Raw genomic sequence first — 14590 nt, forward strand, 5'->3', positions numbered from 1 at the left:
CCTAGCTAGAAAATCATGATGCCACATTAGTAAAGCTTGCTTCAGGTTTTTTCTGGCCTGTTCCTCCGCTACCAACATATAATAGACTTTCAGTGACAATCAACTCTGCCACAGGCTGGCTGCCACTCTCCCACCTGGGACCCCTGCTGTGCTTGCATGGTGGTATTAAAAGGTTAAGCACTAATCAGCACTGCAAACAACTCCTTTGTGCTGGACTGGTACCATTCTCTGAGGATTTGGTGCAATACAAAAGCCTAGATTAAATGACACATTCTACTGTGCATCTGCTTTCCCTGAAACTTCTGCCTTCAATGCAAATGCAAGCTGAGTGTTGATGGTTCTTGCATACCAGTTAGAAAAGACAAAGCAGATGAGAGATTATCTGCAGATTTCTTGAATACACAGCACCAGATAGCTATTCTTCCTATAATCCATTTTTCAATAATATGCTTTCCTGTACAATGCTCATGTATATAATGCTGTCATCATATGTAGCATTCTGTAAAGTTCCTTAAGCAAGTGGCAGCTTACGGCCAGAGCACCATGTCCCTAAATGACCCTGTAACCTACATTTTGACTGTGCAGGAGGCAACAGAGGGAGAGACAAAAGGAGATTGAAAGAACATGAACAAATGCAGTTACTTGTATTTATTGATTTATTTGTTATATACCACTTCATATTTCAACAGAATCGTTTAGTGATTTACAAATCCCCCTCAAAATAAGAAATGCAAATTCCACATTCAACATCAAATACTACTACTATTATTACTACTACTAATGGCTTCACATTTCATGTATCAATGTACAGAAGTAAAAAGAAAATCCATATGCTAAACATCACAACACATCAAAATGCAACATCACTACAAGGTATCATCATAAAAATGTCATAGATATTGCAAAATCATTCACCTACACATTCACACTACACAAAATCTACACAACCCACATACACAGTCATTCAACAATCTCCTTACACCCACCATATCACTCCATCCACTAAGTTCTCACTTTGATAAAGCACTCAAACATTCAACTAACAGGCAAATAAGTCCACTAAATAAATACAAAAAGTCCAATAGCAGCATACAAACACCCGGACCCACACTAATTTCCTCCACATCTCTCACTTGAGGCAGTACAAATACCTTCTCCACTCATCTCACCAAGGGAGATGAAGTCCTTCCCAACAAGCAGCGTCTCATCCTATGGCCATAACCTACATGGCTCTTGGTTTCAAAAGAAAGTTTAGAAAGTAACAATAGTCTCAAAATTGCATCAGCACAGATGAAAGCTTTCAGCCCATAAGAATTCATAGCTCAGTGAATGTGTACCACACAGCATAATCATGACCTTCCTGCTTATCAACCACAAATGATGTCCTCATGGTCTTGTGGATAAATGATGCATACATGGAGCTGCAATCAAGCAAGGATTTCCTCTCTGAACTTTTCCCAGATGTTTGCAGGGCTTTACCTGGCACTGAGGGACGCGGGTGGTGCTGTGGATTAAACCACAGAGCCTAGGATTTGTCTCTCAGAAGGTCAGCGGTTTGAATCCCCGCGACGGGGTGAGCTCCCGTTGCTTGGTCCCTGCTCCTGCCAACCTAGCAGTTCGAAAGCACGTCAAAGTGCAAGTAGATAAATAGGTACCGCTCCGGCGGGAAGGTAAATGGCATTTCCATGCGCTGCTCTGGTTCGCCAGAAGTGGCTTAGTCATGCTGCCCACATGACCCGGAAGCTGTACGCTGGCTCCCTCGGCCAATAAAGCAAGATGAGCGTTGCAATCCCAGAGTCGGCCACGACTGGACCTAATGGTCAGGGGTCCCTTTACCTTTACCTTTTTACCTGGCATTGAAGAAGCCTTTTCTCCCATGGAAAGTTGTATGTTCACAAAAGCCACTGCATGGATGTTGGAGGGCTAACGGAGTCAAAACCATCCTTTGATACATTTTGAAAACCAGCACCCTGAGCAGAGATTGCGTATACTGCAGTAAATGCACACAAGACTTTTCTCAAAACTGAATGTAGTTTGGTTTCAAGGAGAACGAAACCAAAAGGAAAGCCTTTTATTTCCATTTTAAAAATAAAATACTTGTTCACAACTTCTTCTGCACTCATTGCCCACTCCATCCAGGAGGCTTAGAGGGGCTTGGGAAAAGCTGTCAGCAGGCTAGATTTTATGCTTAGCCTTTACACCTTCTTTCACAAAGCTAAGTAAATCACTTGATCCATCATCTTAAAAATAAAAGAAACTGTTCTATGCCAGATTATCACCATTGTCATCCCTATCGTCATAGTAAATTTCTACACACACACAGTAATTTACATGAGAAAGGGCACCAACTGGATTCCTTTTCTCATCTAAAGGTAAAGTGACTTTAGCAAATTAAGGGAGCTTCACACATTAAGCTTAGATCAAAACTATCATGTGATAAGAGATAAAATAATAGTGTTCCATGCATGCACGGGAGCATTTAATGAGCTCCCTTCTGACAACAGCATTTGTTCTTCCCAGTCGCTTAGCCTCCAAAAGGACACACTTGCCTCTTTACCTGCATGCCTAATGGCCTAACTGCACATGACAGGGCCAAAGCATATGGGAGCTGGATTAACCCTTCTCTTCCCCAGTCCTGTAAAAAATGAAAGGAAGAAATCTCAAAGCTGATATGAGTCCTAGAAAGGAAAGTTCAATTACTAGTATCTGCTACAGGAATGTATTTTGTGGGACTGTAATGCATATGGTCAACCCTCTGCCAGCACAACATGGCTCCAATCCTGCTGGTGCCCCCTGATGTTGATAACTTAATAGTAACACAGGAAACTATCTAATACTGAGTTGGACCATTGCCTCATCTAATTCATTCTTGTCTGTACTGGCTGGCAGCAGCAGCTCTCAAAGAGTTTCCTTCAGGAATCCTTCGCAACCCTACCTGGAGATGCCAGGGACTGACATTTGGGATTTTCTGCATCTTCTCATCCACAGGCCTTTTCTTCTAATGTCCTGCTTGGCCCTCAGATGAACTTTGCATAGTCTTTCAAGATCTCTGGATTGCGGCATATTGTGGACCACAGAAAAGGTGTTATGGAACTACTTTATTAGGTTTAGTTTGAGATTAAACAAATAAGCTTGTTTTTCATGTTAATCATAGACCTCTTTGAGCTAGAATCACAGACTTGTAGAGTTGGAAGAGACCACGAGCGTTACCTCATACAATCCTCTGTGATGCCAGGAATCTTTTTGCCCAATGTGAGGCTTGAATCCACAACCCTGAGATAAAGAGTCTCATGCTTTACTGGCGACTTAAAAATTTGTACAGTGGTACCTTGGTTCTCAAACTTAATCCATTCCGGGAGTCCGTTCGACTCCCGAAACAGTTTGAAAACCAAGGCACAGTTTCCGATTGGCTGCAAGAGCTTCCCGCACCCAATCAGAAGCTGCGGAAGCCGCATCGGACATTCAGCTTCTGAAAAACGTTCACAAATTGGAACACTCACTTCTGGGTTTGCGGCGTTTGGGAGCTGATTTGTTCGGGAGCCAAGCCGTTTGAGTACCGAGATACCACTGTACTGACTCTCCAATGATGTTTAATTGCTGTCTTGAGCTGCATAAGGAAAAAATATTTAAGCATATTGGCATAATTTCTTGAAAGTGGGGTTATTTTCAGTGTATTACACCTGGTTAAATATACTGTAACCCATTCTGACTTCATACCCTGTAAGCATATTTATAGGAAGGGTTGGGCCCACTGAAGTCCAGTCCATTCCACTTCTGCATGGGGATGGGACTATGTCCATTTCGTCCCATTTCTCTGTGGATTTTTTCAGGGGAAATCCTTTAAAATGTGAGGGCTGCAGAACTGCTTCTGTCCCTCTATATTATATATCTTTTTCTTTTAAATTTTTGGAAAAGACATATTCCTGGAGTGTCTAGACTCCAAGGCTCCATGCACTTTGAATGCAGTACAGCACAGATAGCCAATATGGTGCCCTCCAGCTGTTGAGCCTAGCCATCATGGCCAGTGGTTAGAAATGATGAGAATTGTAGTCCAACATCTGGAGGGCCCAACATTGACTAACCCTGCAATACACCTCTTTGAGTAACTGTAATTGATGACCTTCCATTACTCATGATCCATCTGAATTCAATCAGTTGGATCTGAGTTTAGGAGATTCCCACCCACCCACATTGCTACTTCTTTAAGTTCTATCATCAAGGTAAACATTTTCAGCGGTGTTTTTATTATAGATCTTTAAGAAAAGTATTTCTCTCTTATGTAGCCTGCACACTAAAATACAGGCACTGTCCATTTTCCTCCTCAGCCTAAATCCTGTTAGCCAAACTCAGTAATTATAAGAGACTTCTACAGCTAACAGTATATCAACATTTTGTTCTCCCTCCCTCTTAGACAGTATAATTGTTGCACTCTTGCTTATGCAAGAGTGCATGAACTCCTTGGGATGAACTGACTCATTTCTAATACAGAAGTAGCTTACAGTACCATGGCTAATGCAGCTATGCTATATGAAGGTTTCCTCCCTCAAGGCTAGCAGATGAATTTTGTGTTCTGATATACATTGGCATTTACTCTATAGGGAAGCACTGTTTAGAAAGTATGAAAGGCAAGATAAAATAAAGTCTCAGTTTGTCCACCCATTACAGATAAGAAATTGTAAAGGGCATTGTTACCAGAATTTATTTCAGACACTTATACCCAATTTACCTTTTTGTATTAATAATAGTTTATATTTCTATGGCAATGCATGTGCGTATTTAAGTACTGGAACTAGAAATTTTCTGTGCGTTAACATTTTGGTTTTAACGTAGTTCTGTTTGTTTCTGTTCATAGCAACTGTGTTATGTGTCAGCCCTGGTGTGGATGGATTTCATAACGCTCCATGGAAACAAAGGGGGTGGAGCTTGTTTTACAATCTGGATAGACTTTGGCTCCCAGTCCTTAATTTTTATAGGAAAGCTTTTCTATAGAAAAATGGGCTTCAGGCACAGGCTAGCTGTTAACAATGCAGAAAAAAACACCATCAGAAAAGAGAAAGGAAGATAGGTGATGGGTAAATCACCATATATACTAATAGTGAATGCAGCTACCAGGATCCTAGCCAAAACAGGGCAACTGGCAAGCAAGATGAAGGCACTTGCCTTTTGGGAGAACCCTAAGACTTACAAACAAAAGATCTGGAAGGGAGGCCTAAGGATGTCAACCCCGAACCAAACTGCACAGTGTGTGCTGAGAGTGTTCAATAGACATAGAGTATTTGCTGGAGGAATGGAAAAATGTGGGAGAAGAATGGAATGGAGTGTTGTGGAAGAGGCCATGACTGGCTGATTAGAATCCTAAACAGGAGCAATCCACACTGTTTGATTTTGTGGCAGGTCACCCTTGCACAGACTCATTGGGAGTGGTCACTGTGGTGGTTCTGCAGGCACCCTATTGACATCATCACTGCCACTTACTGAGGTGGGGACGGCTCGGGACAGATCACTGGTAAGATAAGGGCTATGTGGTTACATCAGTGTGAGTGCCTGTGCATTGGTAAGCAGCAATCATACTGGTGTCAATAGCACCACTCCACATTGACAGCTCCTGGTACTAATGTGAAGTGTAGGCCTTAAGCTTAATGGGATGGCCAGATGGAGAGAAAGGAATCAGAGCTCTTTAGTCAGCTATTAGTTCAGGAAGCAAAGGGTGGATAATTCCATTGCCAGCTAAACAGGGAAAATAGAAATGATTGCAACCTGCCATAATCTGACTGCAGCAATGGATATGTTGGGGTGGTGGCACAGGGTGCTGAAGAGGTGACACTTACTGTGATAATTTCATTCTCATTTACCATGTCTGAAAATTGACTCATGTACAGCAGAGCAGTCTATAATCTTAAGCATGTCATTATAATTCACTAATCCTTCACTATTACTAGCATTTCTGTAAGCTGTTCGACAGCCTGCAAGAAGAAGGGCAGAGAATTCTCTACCATCGTGAGTTTAGCATACATTACTATTAGTCTAGGTGTCTTGCATTACTAGGGTTGAGCCAAAGTGTGCTTCAAAAATGCCCCATTTTGGTACAAGGATTTGCCCATTCAGACTGAAGATTGCCTTACTCTGATCTGGCTTCATGATATCTTCAAACAACCAAATCTGATTGGCTATTTAACATTGTCAGGACATTTGCTTAGAATGTGGGAAACACTGGTATGTCATCATCATATTTCCTAAGTCAGTGAGCAATACTTTCGGGGGGAAATCCGCTCACACCACACAATTTCTTTTATTGATAAGAAATACATTGGAAGACAAAACAAAAAAGAATTCCTAGCAGTGCTTGATTTACAACACAGAACACAACTACTTTATAATATGACCATGAGGCACTGAGAAAATTTAAAACAATGCAGCTACATAAGAAGAAAAAATGGATACTATGCTATATAACATTGAAATGTTTCTTTAATTGTCCTCAAATCTTCTCCATACCTGAGATTATCTCCTGCCAGTGTGGCATGCCACACACTTTGAGAAACACTGGCCTAGTGATCTTTGGTGAATAGATGAGATTACTTCAGGGAGAAACCATTGCTGGATTTTTATTTTTAATGACAACAAAGGTGCAAAATGGAAAAATAAGCATGCCAAAAGGAAAACAAGAATGGTGATACAGGGTGTGTGAAAGAGATCAATGGAGAGAGTAAAGCCTGGAGAAAAAACTAAAATCCATTTTATCATGCATGAATCTGAATTGTACAGGCACAAAAACTATGCGGTGGAGAAGAAAGGTCATATCTTGAACTAGAGCAGTTTTATCACTTCAGCCCTAATACTCTGCATGATGTGAAAGGAGGACGGTGACAGATGATAGCAAATCTACTGAGTGCATGACTTGATAAGTGGAATGCTGAAATAATCATGCTGAGCTACAACCCTTTCTATAATCTGAGATGGCAAAGAAGAATTGTAAGTAAATTAATAGCAATTGTGTAGCGGATGAGAATGGCCCCATGAAAACAGTCTGCCAGGTATCTCAAGGTTGATAGGTAGGGCTGCCATATGTCTGGATTTTCCCAGACATAGACGTGATTTGATATGGCAGCCCATATTCAAAGTGTTGAATTTTTTTGACGAAAAACCCTAAAAATACAATAATGGCAACTTAGGCAAAAAAAACCCCAAAAACCTCAGCCACTTTTGTGTCCAGATTTTCATGCAGACAAACATACAGTTTGCGTATTTCTCTGTGGCTTCTTCTGCCCCATGCCTAGTCTATCAAAACTAGACCGAATGTCATTTTCACATCTTGCTTATCATCTGGTTAAGTGTTTAGTCCAAAATCTAGCACTACCTTCCAAGTAGCAGCACTTTGATACATACGAAACTCAATGTGGCGTTTGCCTCCTAGGTGGGTCATAAGGAAAGGGTTAAATGAGTGTGAAGTGATTGGCCGGTGGGAACCCAAGGGGAGGAGTTAGAGTTAGAGTTGGAGTTGTGTGGAAGTCAGTTGGGAGTTGGAGAAGGAAGAGGGAGGATAAGTCTGTGGGTTGGTCTAGTTTTGATGTGAGAGAGTGAAAGAAACTGTTAGGAGGAGTCAGATAGACAGTTGGGATAATCAATTAGGAGTTATTAGGAAGGTATAGGTCAGTAAAGAAACTAAGATTAAGAAACTGACAAGAAAAATTATCTGAAACCATAAACTTGTTAATGCTTATAAAATAAACTTGCTTATTTGATTTAATGTTAACAACTGTCTGGACTCAGTGTGTACCCGAGAGAAATGGGTTGGTGGCAGCGGGGAAGTGATCACAGTGGTGGCCCAGGGATCAATAGACCGTCAAACGTCCAGGGACCCTGTGTGATCGCCACAGTCAACTCTTTCATTACTGTTTCTTTCTCAGAGGGTGGGGTGGGGTGGGGGGCAGATTACACTAAAAAGAAAGAAGCACTTGGATTCATAAATGCAATAAATCCAACTTGGCAAACAAATCCAAAACAGCTGATACTTTCATAAACTGAGGAACGGCTGCTGATTGATTTCTCTGTTCCACAGGAGTCTGCTGTGGAAAAGGAAGTACAGGAGAAAAGTGGAGGGCAAATTGCAGGGTGGAGATGAAGAGCTACTTCTTCTAGATCTCTTCACTCTAGGTGTGCCAGGGGAGAAAAACACACAGGAAAAGCTTGAGGCATGTGTGCATGTGCCAGCGGATTGGGGTGGCATGCAACACTATTATGACTATGTGGTGTGACATGTGACTAGGCCTCAGGATATCAGGGTTCAAATTTCCACTCAGCCATGAAGCTCACTGGGTGACCTTAGGCCAGTCACCATCTGTCAGCCTAAACTACCTCACAGGGTTGTTGTGAGGATAAAATGAGGCGGGTCATGAACTCCTTAGATAAAGGCAGGATATAATTTAAATAAATATTAAATATTAATGAATACTACTGTCATTACCACCACCAACACTACTATTACATTCCTCATTGACATGTACCTGATAGTTGAATGCAGCCTTGAATGGGGAAATTCTGTATTTCTTCAGTGCACAAGGTTTAGTTTGAAGGAGATCAAAGGAAAATGCGCTCCTAAGAAAACAAAGGTCCCAGCTGAGTGACTTTTTGGCTGCTGGTTGCTATTCAGTATGTAATGAACTGAGTAAATTGTTTGCCATTCACCTCCTCTGGGTTCTGGCATTAAGTGGACTGTTGATATATTGCAAACTCCTTTCATGCCAGAGGCCCTCGTTTCACACCACCTCTCATACTTGCTGACAGTAAAATTCTGAAATACAGGACAGAGGAAAACGGACTCCTTGCTATAAGAATGCCATGCTGTGGCAAGATTAGAGCAGAGCTTTAACTAGGATACATTTGCACAAGCAAATACTTGAGTTATTAGAGACAACACTGTTGCAAACGCTAATATAAATTCAGATAGACATGACATAGACATTCCCCTTTGAACCTCTAGAACATTGTGCTTCAGGCTGTGAGCGTACCTCTGAAATCTTCCATGTGCATTATTCCGGGCTGTATGTGTGTGGGATAATCAGAAAGAAGGAAATGAAAGGGAAATGTGGTTTTGTCTGTGTGGAAAGTGAAATTTGACCTACATTTAAAGAGACAATGCGCCCAATCAGCCAGAAACACATGCCACTGTACACTCAAGTACAAACTGACTTGATTGAGTGCAGCAGTGATGAAATTTGCAATCTGCCATTCCAACCTGCAGTCCTACAGCTTGTTTCAGTATGGGGACTGCAGAAGTCAAAATCCAAGAAGGTGGCAATGTTTCCAAGTGGAAATAGAAAGGAGGTCAATCCCATCATAGTTCAAACAGACTGTGGTCCTCATGTGGCTTCCTGAATGACTGGATTGGGATGGTACCAGATTCACAAGCCAACAAGGCTTGCAAACAGAGGCAATGCTAAAATGCTACATACAGAACCTTAAAATAAGGCTGCCATTATTAATCTGAATTTGTGCTTTGCTGAATTTTGTAAGTTTCAGGGGTGAAGTGAAAATACTCCCTACACCCCCCCCCCAATTTGATAAATCTTCATATGTAGCAAATTTTAAGAATTTAAAGATAAACACCCTTTGGTAAATGTTTTAAAATAACCAATCCCTGAAAATTATTGAATATGCACATATTCATTCATTTGGGGTGAATGATCCCATGGGAGTGAGAGAGATACTCAACACATCTTTATTTTTATTTATATATTTCTATACTATAAATATAATACTATAACTGTGTACTCTGGGAAGTTCATGATTTAAAATAAATCAATACAATCAACTGTACTAAAAACAATCAATATAAAAAACACATAATTAATAATACGTGGCAGAAAGCCATACAACGTCATAAAATCAATAAAGCAACACTTTAAAAAACCCAGAAAGGCAAAATTTAAGTATTCTATTACCTTTTTGTACTAGATTAGTGTATCTGAAAACAAAGCATTTGGCTCTGAGTGGTTTCTTGGGCGATCCATCAAAGCTACTATACATTTTTCTCATCCAAACCATTCTTTTTAAGCGTTTACAATTGCCTTTCTGTTTGAACCTGCAGTTACTCCACAGAGGTGCCGTAACAGATTAAACCCCGTCATCTTTCTAGAGTTCCAATGGATCTTTAAGCCCACACAACAAACTGAAGCCAGGAATTTCACATGCACACAGAATGAAGGCCTTGGGCAATACAGCTGAAGCAACATCTTAGCATCACCACTACTTTGGGTATTGGGGAATTATTGTTTCGTTACAGCACTGAATTTCCAGCAGTTCCTTACACTGGCACGACTTACAAGAATAACACCCTTAACGTGTGAAATTATTTCAGATGCTTAGTAATGCTATGTCTTACCATTCATGCGTCATGTGGGAGTCCTTGTAAACAACATCTGACCATCACTGTCCTGCTATTTTAGATGCTATGTGCCTTATCGTTTATATATAGTTGTACTTCATATGTCCAGGCTATTGCTTGCAGCAATGTTTGTACTAGCTACCTCTTCTTCAAGTTACTATAAAAAAAAGTCACCCATAAATAGCAATACTAGCCTCAAACACGATACATAATATATGCATATTCATTTTTTAAAAAAGTACAGCATGCCCATCTGTCAGTAAAAATGTCCATTTTCATCTGCATAAGCCACATTATAGAAATAACTCCCCTTTATCTGTTATCAGAAATTTGTCCTAAGTAATTTTTAAATCATCATCATCATCAGTATCTAAACTCACAGTAATTCAAGGAACAGAAGCTATAGGGTACATCAGAATACATTATCATAATCGTATTAGGTCTATAATTTACTGTCTTCAGTTCCTGTAAAGTAACAATATTTTAGCCCTGCTGATCCCTGATCCCTGTGCACATTAGAAATAAGCAATCACAGAACATTGGCAAAACAGCCTATCCTGCAATAGATGCAGTAGTGGAGTGGTGGAGCTCATGTAACCTCCTGAAAGCTGAATTGCTGCAGCTTACCTGGAAGGACAAAGTGATGGAAAGGTTGGCATGGCGCAAACATTCCTGCTGATGTGTTTGTACCACACCAACCTTTCTGCCACCTCCCCATTTCTGTCCAAGGAAGCAGCAGTAACTCAGCTGTCAGGAGGATAGGTGAACCTGCTACTCTGTCATGCCATCTGCTACTGACCAAATGTTGCTGTCTCCTGTGCAACCTTGTCCCTGCATTTCCAGAGAACACTTCCCATGCTTCTCTTGCAAGTCTGAAATGAAGTAGTGGAGCACATGGTGCTTCTTTACAAATATATTCCCTAGGTTTGTGTCATTGATGTTCCAGTTCTAGGGAGCTCTGTGACATGGACACAAATATTGCCTTTGCATTCTGCCTCTGTTGATGTAGTGAGAAGACAAACCTGACAAATCCCTTACTGTAAAAAAAGATTACAAACTAGTGAGGAATGAATTTTTCAATGTTGATATCTCTCTGTTTCTTATTTTTCCAGTCTTGACTTCAGTATGCCACATTTCCACATCAGACTGCAATCTTTAAAAAAACGTCCTCCTGAAAATCAATCAGCATTTTTGTGCACATATTTGTATGCAATTTTGCCTAATAGACACATTTTTGTGAATGGTCTTCCTGAATGCATCTTTTGTATGTTATTTTCACTAGCACGTGCATTTATATGTACACTTTCTCCTACCGTACACATATTTGTACACATTTTGGAGGACTGTATTGCAAAATTTAGAAAAATGCAAATGTTGAAGGACAGCTGTGTGTGTTTTTTGGTTCATTTATTGTTTGGGGAAGAGCTAATAAAGTAGGTCCTCATTAATTGTGACCTGAACCAAGTATGTCCCCCTCCCCTAAGAATTACTAGAAATAGTCTATGTATGCTGTCAGAACATTCATGCTTCTTTTATTTTAATTCATTGATAATGATCACAGCATATCAGTGGAGGAGCTAGTTAGTAAAAATATTGCTATGGGTTGGTAGCTGTTGATCTACTTGTAGGAGCAGCTGATCTATCCTTCGTGCAATTTTGGCCATGATTTTTGAAATGTGGTTGATTTCTGATTTTTGCATACCTGTGATGATAGGAACTACTTGATTATTTTTGTGAATTGCTCAGATAACTGTGTGTGAGTCAGAAAGCTGCTTAAGCATGAAGAACTGACTGGGAGTGTGCAGCAAGAAGAAAGAAGGAGGCCTGTTTCCAATGGACTGGGACTTTCTAGTTACCAACAAGCTCTTACTGTGTTGGTGTTGGGTTAAAAGTGTAATTGTGCTTTATGAGCCATTTTTGACTGTGTGTTCTAATACCTTTGCTGTTATTTTTCTACAGGGTAACTGTTTGTTGCACACCTGGGGGGGGGGGGTTCTGTGCCAAAATCAGAGTTAGAATGAATGTTTTAGGGGTAAAAGGTTGCAGCTTGGTTAAGGCAGAAAGCAGGATAAAGGGTCAGACCATGATGGCTGATTTCTGTTCTGCATCCACAGCTGTGGTCACAGGAGAAGCAAGACACCTTTTGGGGTGTCAATGCTGTGAAGCCCTCCATTGTAATCTCAAACTGTATATATGTGTAAATAAACCATCTATCCTAAAGACACTGCAGTCTCCACTGTGCCTCATTTCCAAAAGGAAACATGAACCCTGGGTAAGTGCCTGGAGGTTGCAGAGATGGTGGTGGTGTGCGGGAATGGTATTATTTATGATGCTGAAATGAATGAAGTTGAGATGCTGGGTTTTTTGTTTATTTTTAAGAAATCACTAAGAGTTCTTGGCAGTTAATAATAATGCTAACCCAGCGACCCAGGGATTAAAGGGTGGAAATTTAAATATTATCTAAGGTCAAGAGTCTTGTTTGTTGAAATCATTGTTTGAAAATGCTGGCATGAGCATGAAGTAAACAACATTTTAAAGGTATAACCTGAAGCTTAAACAGTTTACTGTGAAGAGATGGTTTCCATTCAAGTTAGTAATAACTACTTTGCAAGCTCATGAAGTTCCAGGTGTAAATAAGAGGGTCAGAAAATTTAGGAAGCTTGATATCAACTCTTTAACTCAACCTCTTTTCTCTCTTGGGAAAACTAGAAAGATCTTGATTAATAAAAATAATAATAATTTATTTTTACGGTCAGAGACCAGCTTGTGAAACACAAATGGAACTACAATCCCAAAAGCAAAACAAGCATTTAAAACAATATACAACAATGGAATTTAAGTTTAAAAATGAGGTATGCATACAAACACATAAAATCTTTAAGATAGACTACCATAGAGAAATGACCCAGAGTCACCCGTGGATCCGAGTTTGGGAATTTTCTTAACAAACTAGTTTGAATTAGGGGATGGTCTGTGCCTCTAAATCTGTGTTCAGAATCTGGTGACCATCCGGGTTGTATTGTGATCTTTGCCTAACAGGAGAAGATCAAATGTTTGCTTTACCAGGAGGTCAGCAAGCCTCACCAGCAGGGGGTCAATCGTTTCTCTACGTGCCTCATCATAAAAGGGATATTTTTTGCTTTTGCCACACTAATTAATTCCAGCCAACATTTTCTGTTATAGGCAATCTTTTGGTGGGTTATTAGGTCTATATACTCTTTTTTTAGGGCACGTATCGCAAGGTAGGCTTGCTGCCTGACAGAATTTTTGATTTAAATACATTCCCAAATTTCTTAAAGATTTATTTGAGGGGTTTTTTTTTTGTTGCAACTAGGCTTTCAAACTTGTTTGTGTATCATATCATATCGTATCATAATATAAATATCTCATTACATTTTTTGAAATTAAGATAAAGCTTTGTTTGTTTTAGTAAAGTAATGTTTTGTTTTGTTTTTAAATGTCAATACAATGCCTGTTATAACTATGTCATTCTCACATATCCCAGTTAACACAAGTAATGTACAGCTTGCTTAGCTAGTTGGGGGTGAGTACAACACCACAGCCTTATTTACCTAATGGCTGGGAGGGCTCACAGCAGGTGCTATGTTAGTCCCCATCTGCCACTGTATCCAGCACCACCAGGAGCCATGGGAAATATAGTTCTCTTGACTCTTGATGCCCCCAAGGAACTACATTTTATGTGGTTCCCAACATCTCTATATGCTATAATGAATAAGGCTCATAGCAGCATCTAGGTCAAAGGAAGCCAGTGTAATGCTTTCCATATATTTTTGGACTACATTTCCCATCATCCTTGACCACCAGCCAGGCTGGTTGGGGCTTATGGAACTTGTAGTCCAATAACAGCTGGAGGGCAACATGCCCGTTACCCCTAGTTCAGAGTCTAACCAAAGCCCCACTGTGAGTCCTCCCCACTGCTACTGCCAGGAATGGTGGCTCATGGTTAGGTCTGGGAGCAACAAAACCTCTAAAACACAAAAGGGCCCCCAATCGCTCCCCATCATCACACTCCCAAAGTGCCTCCAGCCAACTCAGTTCATTTTCTGTCTGTCCCTTCCAAATGGGCGTCATTCAAACACACAAAGAGATTCCCAACTATGGCCATTATGTACCGTCAGTCAACCATTTTGAGCTATTAATTGGTAATGTATCCAGCAGTTGTAGCAATACAGTTTACATTATGTT

The 14590-nt window shown here is 40.4% G+C and overlaps 1 long non-coding RNA gene across 1 annotated transcript; it reads left to right on the top strand.

The window, feature by feature from the left end:
• Positions 1–7401: 7401 nt before the first annotated feature.
• On the top strand, positions 7402–12586 carry LOC310852574. The gene is made up of 3 exons (XR_014568280.1): positions 7402–7649; positions 8060–8154; positions 12344–12586. It is a non-coding gene; the product is annotated as an uncharacterized lncRNA (long non-coding RNA).
• The last annotated feature ends 2004 nt before the right edge of the window (positions 12587–14590 follow it).

Source organism: Podarcis gaigeae, assembly GCF_964106915.1.
Source record: "Podarcis gaigeae genome assembly, chromosome: 9".
NCBI lineage: Eukaryota > Metazoa > Chordata > Lepidosauria > Squamata > Lacertidae > Podarcis > Podarcis gaigeae.